Source organism: Myotis yumanensis, unplaced genomic scaffold, assembly GCF_028538775.1.
Source record: "Myotis yumanensis isolate MYYU_CA2020_CCGP unplaced genomic scaffold, mMyoYum1.0.hap1 SCAF_1, whole genome shotgun sequence".
Taxonomy (NCBI): domain Eukaryota; kingdom Metazoa; phylum Chordata; class Mammalia; order Chiroptera; family Vespertilionidae; genus Myotis; species Myotis yumanensis.
The window spans coordinates 212,161,891-212,171,385 of record NW_027223752.1 but is presented as its reverse complement, the minus strand read 5'-3'; the positions used below and the strand labels follow the sequence as shown (position 1 = coordinate 212,171,385).

The window sequence follows — 9,495 nt, the reverse complement described above, 5'->3', positions numbered from 1 at the left end:
CTCTACAATGTACCCTTAAACTGGCAGGACACTGTTATCTTTAGTAGTCTCAAACTTCCAAGTGAAGAATGTTACCAATAGTCATGTATTCATATATAGCAATCACTTAAATTTATGACCGAAAGCAAAGGTCAACTAACTTTCTTAAAACTTCTTAGATTCTACACTAACTGGACATCTGCTCAGTGTAAAGACTACTTGGATTTTTTTAAACTTCTAATCTAGCCCTAACTGGTTTGGCTCCCTGGATAGAGCATAGGCCTGCAGACTGAAGAGTCCCAGGTTCGATTCCGGTCAAGGGCATGTACCTTGGTTGCGGGCACAACCCCAGTAGGGGGTGTGCAGGAGGCAGCTGATCAATGTTTCTCTCTCATCGATGTTTCTAACTCTCTATCCCTCTCTTTTCCTCTCTGTAAAAAATCAATAAAATATATTTTTAAAAAACCAACAAACATCTAATATACTTTAAGGGCGCAGCTTTAATTTTTAGCTGCTGGCTTATGTTCACAGCAGCTTTTGAAGACTGCTTGTCCAACTACAGCTGCTTATTAGGTCACAGCTTTGGAAAGTCTTACATCCAATTTTGCCAGATTTGTTTCCACAATATTCAACATCACACTTTAGCTGGGCAGAAGATAAGAGGTTTATTATCAGTCTACACAAGACTGAAGTTCAAAGCAAATTCAATTTTGCTTAAGGGCGCATTGTAAAGTAACAATTCTTGATATTACATGCCTCATATGATCCATTTCAAACCATAGAGAATTACATGTTTGTGTCACTGTTCCAAGACAAACAAACGTGAACGGCTAAAACATCTTAAAAATCACCATGATTATGAAGTCTCAAACAACACTTGAATTTTCTGTACATCCTCCTGTCAAATGAAGTTGTTTCCTGTACACCACTCGCCTTGCAAACTGGTCTTCTATTTTCTTGCATTTGACCTAGATCGGCTCCGAGACCTAGAGAAGTATCGAGACCGCTTATGATTTCTCTCCTGGGACAGTGATCTCTGTCTCCTCCTATCTCTGGGAAGGGACCTGCTCCGGCTACGGGAGAAGCTTCTGCGTCTTGGAGATCTGCGGCGAGGTGGAGGACTCCTTCGCCGATCATCATCTCGAGGGCCACGATCCCAAGAGGGAGGCGGGCCTCGATTTCGACTTCTCTTTTCACCATTGGACAGTTCCACTCTTACTCGGCAGCCACATAGTGTTCTCCCATCGAGCTCTCGGACAGCATCGGCTGCATCTCGGGGATCTTCAAACTCCACGAAAGCAAAGCCGGGAGGCTTTCTAGCAACCCACACACTTCTGAGTGGCCCATAATAGCCAAAAGCCCGTTCCAATTCTGTCTCGTCACCGTTGTCTCCAAGATTTCCCACATAAACCTTACAATCCAATGGACAGGAATGACGATGCATTTCGAGATCTGGAGTGAGAAACTCAGCGGCTGAAGTCCACACACCCTCGGACAACTCTCCGGCTCCCCTCCGTCCGGTTCCACAGGTCTGCGCACCTCCCCGGGTGGACAAAATTGCCTGCCCAAACAGGTACAGGGGTTCCCAAAGGTGTGGGTGGAGTCAACGAAGAAGGAATGACAGGGTGACAGCTTTCAGTTCATCAGCATAGCCAGGTTCTGTAGCCAGGATCTCCAGCTAAGTTCTGTCCAGGTTCTCCAGCCAGGTTGTCTTTATTACTCTTGTTACATCTGTATTTACACCAGTTGATTTTAATCCTATCCATTCTATTCCAAAGGTTAGGGCGTTTCTTATCTCCATTCCAGGGAGTAAAGATTATGTAGTTTAAGGGTGATTGTTCGTAAAGTGATTAACTACCTGGCTGGCACTTAGGTAAGGGGTTTTACTGATACAAATCCCCACCTGGGGAAACAAACTTTCTCGGAGAGGTGACCTTGGTTAAAACACACAGCACTAAGGGGAGCAAACATATTAAGAACAGTTTGCCATATAGGCGAGGTCCCTGGAAACATAAGCTGTGCAGATGTTTCTTCCCTGCAGCGACTGTGTCAAGCAGCAAGGGTGGATCAGTTTTCTGCACTTCTCATTTAAATAGATTTTGATACAGCGGACCATACATGGTAGTTATTACAAAATCTAAAATAAATGTTACACTTCAGTGTGTAAAAATAAAATGTCAGTATCAGAATTTAGGATATGCAATGTGAAGGAAAATTGGAAGTACTAATAACCACCGATTTTCAGTGTAGAGGGTCAAATGTTATGGCAAACGTGGAAAAATAAATAAAACTTTTTAGAACTGAAATAAAGGCATACATAAGTACTATGCAGGGGTAATCCGTAATAAGTAAGAATGTCAGAGAATGAATACCCGCTATCTAAAGTTGAAAATCAATAAATGTAATTAGGAAAGCACCATAAAACTAAAGTTTCTTTCAATGAAACTCCTGTAGTATATGCTGCCGTGTACATTAATTGATTTATATAAAAAACTTTCACATTTAATGGAAGTTACTCAGATGCCAATATAAAGATAACAGTTTTATTAAAGTAGTGGGATAATATGAAAGTTTTTTCATTTTAAATTCTAGTTTTTTATGTTATTACATTATTTTTATTTACAAAACATAACTTTATATGGAACCTCTTCAAAAAAATGTTAGAATGCCAATGCAAGGTGGGCAGAGGTTTTAGTTTTTCTGCTCTATTCTCAGAACATAAGACAGTGATTGGCACATAGTAGATGAACCTTTCTTGAGTGAATGAAATCTGAACTCTTCAAAGAAGACATAGAAGACAAAATTTTAGGTTCAGCAACGTCAAGTCTGATTGCTTACTTTTCTTTTTATAAATCTCCTTTTGATTCCACTTTAATAATTTAATTTTATCCCTATTGCTCCAGGACCTTTTTCCTCATATGGTTTGCAACCATTACAGGGGAACTGCCATTTAAGATGAACACTGAAGGATGAGTAGGAATTGCATAAAGAGAATATCATAGATAGAGATAAGAGCATTATGAAAACTTAATGTGTCATAGGGATAGGAGGATATTTGAAATCATTAGAATATAGAGTTTGAGTGGTGAATGGAGCTAGAGTGTCTTTAGATGTTCCTGATCATGGGGAAAAATAAAAAGACAATAGAAACCTTTCACGCACATTGTGTTTTATTTATTTATTTATTTATTTATTTATTTATTTAAAAATACATTTTATTGATTTTTTTACAGAGAGGAAGGGAGAGGGATAGAGAGTTTGAAATATCGATGAGAGAGAAACATTGATCAGCTGCCTCCTCCACACTCCCCACTGGGGATGTGCCTGCAACTAAGGTACATGCCCTTGACTGGAATTAAACCTGGGACTGTTGAGTCTGCAGGCTGACACTCTAGCCACTGAGCCAAACCTGTCAGGGCGCACATTGTGTTTTAAAACCATCTGTACAGCTGCACCAAGAATTGACATGAGGCAACACTGAAGAACTATTGCAGTGGTTTAGATAGAGGTTACATAGTCTGAGCTAGGATACTGAAGATACAAAAGATTATATATTAAAAGATTCAAATTATTAGAACTTGGTGGCTGAATTATTATAGGGATGGAGGTTCAAAAAGCTAGTTGAGAAAATGTGGGCAAAAACTCTCAGAGAATTTGAATGGGTGTGAATTTAATTTTTTTGGTGGTGATAGTAATAATGTTCTGTGTGTTTTCTTGTGATTATGCTGATGCATGTGAATTGGTGGTTCTGTTCAGTATGCTTAAGATGTCTAAGTGAAATCCAAGTAGTGATGTCTAACTACTTAATTGTCAGAAATTGGGTCTTTATTTCAAAAGAAGACATTGAACTGATCGTAATGTTTTCACAATCAATATTAATCTATATGATAACAAGGAATTAATAAACTTGAAAGCTATAAACTATTTTATTGACTACTACATTTTTCTTAGGAATTTTGATATTGTTCTAGCCCACCTATGTTCTATATGTAATATAAAATAATCAGACTTACTATTTATTGTGCATATGTTTTGCACTAAGCACTACACTGGATACTGTACATTTATTGTTCATTTAGTCTTCACATAAATCTTGTGATACATTGCTATCCATATTTTACTGATGGCGGAACTAAAGCAGATAAAATAGCTTTCTTTGTTCATTAATTAACTAGGCCTCCCAGAAGAGCTGGAATCTGGATTAAATTTGCTTTATCCTTATGTCCATACTAGAGGCCCGGTGCATGAAATGCATTCACAGGGAGAGGGGTTGTCTCTCAGCTCAGCCTGCACCCTCTCCAAACTGGAATGCCTCAGGGGACATCCGTCTCACAATTTGGGACTGCTGGCTCCTAACTGCTCATCTGCCTGCCTGATCGCCCCCTAACTTCTCCCCTGCTGGCCTGATCTCCCCCAACTGCCCTCCCCTGCCAGCCTGACCTCGCCTCTAACTTCTTGCTCCCTTACACCAGCCTGATCTTGTCCCTAACTGCTTGCTCCCCTGATGGCCTGATCATCCCTAACTGCTCTCCCTTGTTGGCCTGATCACCCCTAAGTGCCTCTACCTCAGCCCCAGCCACCATGGCTTTGTCCAGAAGCAAGTTGGATGTCTGGAAGATGTCCGGTTGACCCGGTCTAATTAGAATTATTAGTATAGATTTATCCATAAGCAGTTTTGCCTCCAACCTATTTCAGTTCAGTTCAGTACATTCATGGAAGAAATTGCTTCACTAAAACTATTATTTAACAACCTGCCATCCACGCACATGCCTATTGTAGATGATTAGAGACATTTATGTAACTGAAATGATTGATTTAGGAAAAATGCAGTGATATCTGTTGGGGATTTGTAGATGCTCTTTGGAATCTTCTTATCATTTCAAGTTTGTCTCAAGTTATCTCTCTATACAAGTTTTGCGTTGACATATTACTTTATATTTAAAAAGAGAAGTTTTGGTTAAAGTAGATAATGTGCATATACATGCACACATACATTTGATATAAACCAACAAAAACACCTAGGATAATACAGCATGCAATAACACCATGTCCAGCTTTTCAAATAGTGGACCTTTATAAATTAGGGCATGGCCCAAATTCGTAATTAAAAGAGATTCTGCTCTATGGATGGTTCCTGCATTTTTATTGTGAATCCAAGTCTGTCACATCACACTTGTGACTTAGTAATTATCACTGACAAGTTTCTCTGCTGCCCCAAATCCAGCCAATTGCTCATTTCTTCCCCAGCTTCCTTGCTTACTTGTGATTGAGAAGCAACATTGTCCCTTTCTGGAACTTCTCAGTGAATTGAGTGGGGAGGGAATTTTTAGGTTAACAGGAAATCAGAGATTGTGCTGTTGTATCGTAAATCAGTGAGTGAGATACAAGACGCCTTAATGAGCCAATTAGTTAGGAGTCGTTTATTGTGTAGCCCAGAGGGAGGAGTTTCTTCCAAATCTCTGAGTGAAGTCATACAGGAAGTTTCCCGTATTTATACTTTTTGAGCTTCTTTGTTGCCAGAAGCCAATTCCAGCATGTGAGCAGGGCTGAATCATCTGGAGGTGGCTGAGGGCATTTCCCCAAACTTGAAAATGATGCATAAAATGATTGCTTGCTGCCAGACAGATGAGGGTATCTTAATCTATTGCCTCCTCCTGGCCAAACACCTGAACAGCCATAGGCAATTCCCCCAATCTGACAATAGATTGTGTATACTAAACCTTACCCTTTTATGTATATCTACCTCGCCTTAGGGCAACTTGTGTTAATAAAAAGCAAGGGGTCCTGAGATGAGGGAGAACTTAGTTCTTTTAGCTAAGACTTCTCTGACTCCCAAAATGCCTTTCAAAATTATGTTTCGTCTCTGGACTCTTGATTAATTTACACACAGCGCCTTCTCCAGATTCCTGAACCCTTCTAGATGCTGTATCAAGACCCCTGGCACTTTGTCTGAAGATTTTACAAAGAACTCTGTGTGAGTTATTGTTAAAGACAGTTTGTAATCTTGGATATATAAAGAACAAACTTTTGGCATAAGAATATGGGAATTATTACCAGTATTAGTCCATTACGTTAGATGGCTAGCTTGCAAGGTCAGACAGTTAAGTTTTTATCTTTTTCTATCATTCAAACTAAAACAGTTATTCTACAGAATAAGAGACTGTCTAAAAATGACAGTTTACAGAACAAGGGACTATCTAACAATAGCAGAGAATTTCAAACAGCAGTTTTTATACAAGATGGAGGCTACTATGCTTCAGCGCAACATGCAGAAAAATCGTTGTTATACTCTTCTTGGTCAAGTATTGCATCACAGAGAATCAAGCTTCTAATCTGACTGTCTCCCATGCCATTTCGCAGGAAGCTGGTAGACCCTTTTTGGCTGCAGCAAGGATAGGAAGGCGCTGTTAGTGGGAGGCGCTGTAATAGGGTCAACAATAAAAAATAAAAGAATCTAAAAAACACATCATAAACTGGGAACACATCTTTAGTGACTTAGATTTACTTTGTTGCAAATAACTTTTGCAGTGAAAATAATAAATCTTTTCTTGGTTCAGTGACAGGCGGTTTAGATTGGCAAATTTGCTTTCAGTAAATCCATCAGAGGAAAAACAATCCCTTATGTTTCAAAAGAGTAACAATAGGTCAAATACTAAGATTTGGATCTAATTCCTCAGCAGATGTACTATGAATGAATATCCCTGATCTAATACTAGATGTTATAAAATTCTCTTTGGGAATCTGTGTTGTGCATCTTATTTCAAAGTAAGTCTGATTGATTTCCATATGCTGTACAAAACTGCTTTAGAGTACCAATTTCCTCCGTGAATTGCATATGGAGACACGTGCATGCATACATTTCTTTATGTGTAAATAGATAATGGGAGCACAACCCCAGAAGCTTGGATGTTCTTATTTACATGGCAATATTATGGAGCATATTTTCATTCTTTCTATTTAATCTTATTTTGAAAAATAAGAAGATACCAGAAAAATACATGGAAACTTCAATGTTGATTTATACAAACCACATTGGCTATTTATTGTCTTCTCTCAAAATTAATAGAAAGTACATAGTTAGCAAACAAAACAAGTTTCCCTTGAAGGGTTCTTAGTTAATAGTCTTCTGACAGTCACCCTATCACTGTTTTCATTTGGTTGTGATTTACGGAAAACCCTATTGCTATAAATTATACCAGCTATAGGCTTATATTGCTCATGTAAAACAATATCAAAGGAAGGTAATTCAGAGCTGGTAGGGTGATGTAATGATGAACTTGTGACTTGCTATCTCTTATCTGCCTGCTTCACTTTGAGCTTTTCATGATCACAGGATTCTGGAGCAACTTTGAAGAAAATGTCTCAATTAAATTAAGAAAAAGGAAAAACACAAAAGGGAGATAGGCGCTCCATGGGGTGCTTCACAGCTAATCACAGCTGCAAGGCGCCTCGGAAGGTATATATTTTAGTTTTACTGCTTTGTTAATAGAGGAAGACAAGGATACTTTGCTTAAAATAACTTCTGAGGAGTCATTCCAATGTATTTCATAGTTATTAATTAAAATGCTATTCTTTTCATTAGAAGGGAATGAGTCACTTTTAGAAGACAATTGAGCACTAGAAAGTTGATCCCTACTAGATGTGGAAAAACTGTTTTTATCTTATTCCTAATTATGGTAGCAAACCATGCACTTATATTTGCCTGTTCCTTTTTTTTTTTTTAAAGCCCAGTATCTGTAATAGAATCATTATTGCTATTTTTTTTTTAGCTTCTCAGAAACAAAAATCATCACCTTCATGATGTCCTTCTAGCACATAATATTGCTTCCGGTATTATTAGATGCCCAATTTCTGATTGCATCAATTTTTAACTGTTTTTTAAATATCCAGAACTAATTACTTGCCGTGGTTTGAAGAATAAATTTTATTTACTACAGTTATTTTAGTTAGTCATATTAGGAACCTTAGGAATATTTGAGTAATATATATTTACATTGAAATAATATATTTGAAATTAAATTTTTAGAGATACTTCTTCCTGTCATTTCACCTCATCTTGTCTTGCTACTTATTGCAGACCTAATACCATACAGACATTGCAGGCATTAAGTCAATGTTAGCTTTCACAGGCAGCTTACGATTCATTTCTGCTCTTTCCATGTCTCTCTCAAGCCAACCAGCCCGATTTAATTCCAGCTCCAGGAAAGGACAGAATGGGCTGTACCGATTAAAATATTAGGAATATATATATATATTGCATTACCACTCTAAAGGCTGAATCACTGACAAGTCCTAAGGAAAGGATGAATGAAGACTTGGACGCTTATAAATGCTCACCTGTCTCCTTCATCCTTTAGTATGACAGGCATATAGATACAATGCTCTTAAAAACTGCACATTTCCATATTTATACTTCTAAGAAAGATCTTCCATTCTTAGCACTGAAGAAACAACAACAAAAACATTGCTCTTGCCTTCTGACTTTTGTCGATGAATGAAACGGTAAGATGCTAGAATATTAAGACATAGATAAATACTTGAAATTTGGGATTTGGGATAGACATACTGAGAGCAGCTTTCTTGATTTGACTCTTGCTTTAGGTCACTCATATTAAAATGAACTAGGCTACAATGACCCAAAGGGAAGCTTAAGGAAACATCACTAAAGCTCACCAAGGTCCCCGATTTTATTCTGTGTGGGGGAACGATGTCCCTTGGGGATGGCCATGGTCTTGTGATTTTAATTGGTCATCAAAACGGGAACCTGCAATGAGATATATTTTCTGAGCGGAGCGTTTAAGAGTCATGAGTGATCACCTCTGCTCTTTTCCTCTGCCACAGCCACCGTGTCAGCACATGGTAACATGGATTCCCGTGAAATCAAAGCAGCCGGAAATGAGGAGTCAAAACTTAGATGACAGCTGCTCTGAAGAGTCATCTGGACACAGATTGCCTGATTTGAGAAGGAAACTTTACTTCTAATTTTCTGATCTTTGGTGATGTTGTCAGTGCAATAGAATTAAGCCTACCTTTGCTGAGCGTCTATCAGGGGTGGGCAAAGTTTTTGACTCGAGGGCCACAATGGGTTCTTAAACTGGACCGGAGGGCCGGAACAAAAGCATGGATGGAGTGTTTGTGTGAACTAATATAAATTCAAAGTAAACATCATTACATAAAAGGGTACGGTCTTTTTTTTTTTTTTTTTTTTTTTTAGTTTTATTCATTTCAAACGGGCCGGATCCGGCTAGATTCTAAAAACTGTGAGACATAAGACAAAAGATTTAAAAATATCAACTTATTTTACTAATAAAATCTAAAGTGAGGGATAAAGTTTAAGCTTCATATGGGGTGGCAAATGGACCTTTTACAGAAACCTCAAAAATAGACAAACTCCTCCCTCCCTTCAAGTAAAGCTGAAATTTCTATCTGGAACACCTTCTTAAGAAAGGATTGGGTACCGGGATGTAAAGTGCAACATAGAAAATACAATAAATGATATAATAATTAGGTATGGTG

The 9,495-nt window shown here is 38.2% G+C and overlaps 1 pseudogene; it reads right to left on the bottom strand.

Annotated features, from left to right (window-relative positions):
- Positions 1-928: 928 nt before the first annotated feature.
- Positions 929-1,423, bottom strand: LOC139007293 (serine/arginine-rich splicing factor 3 pseudogene; annotated as a pseudogene).
- Positions 1,424-9,495: the final 8,072 nt, after the last annotated feature.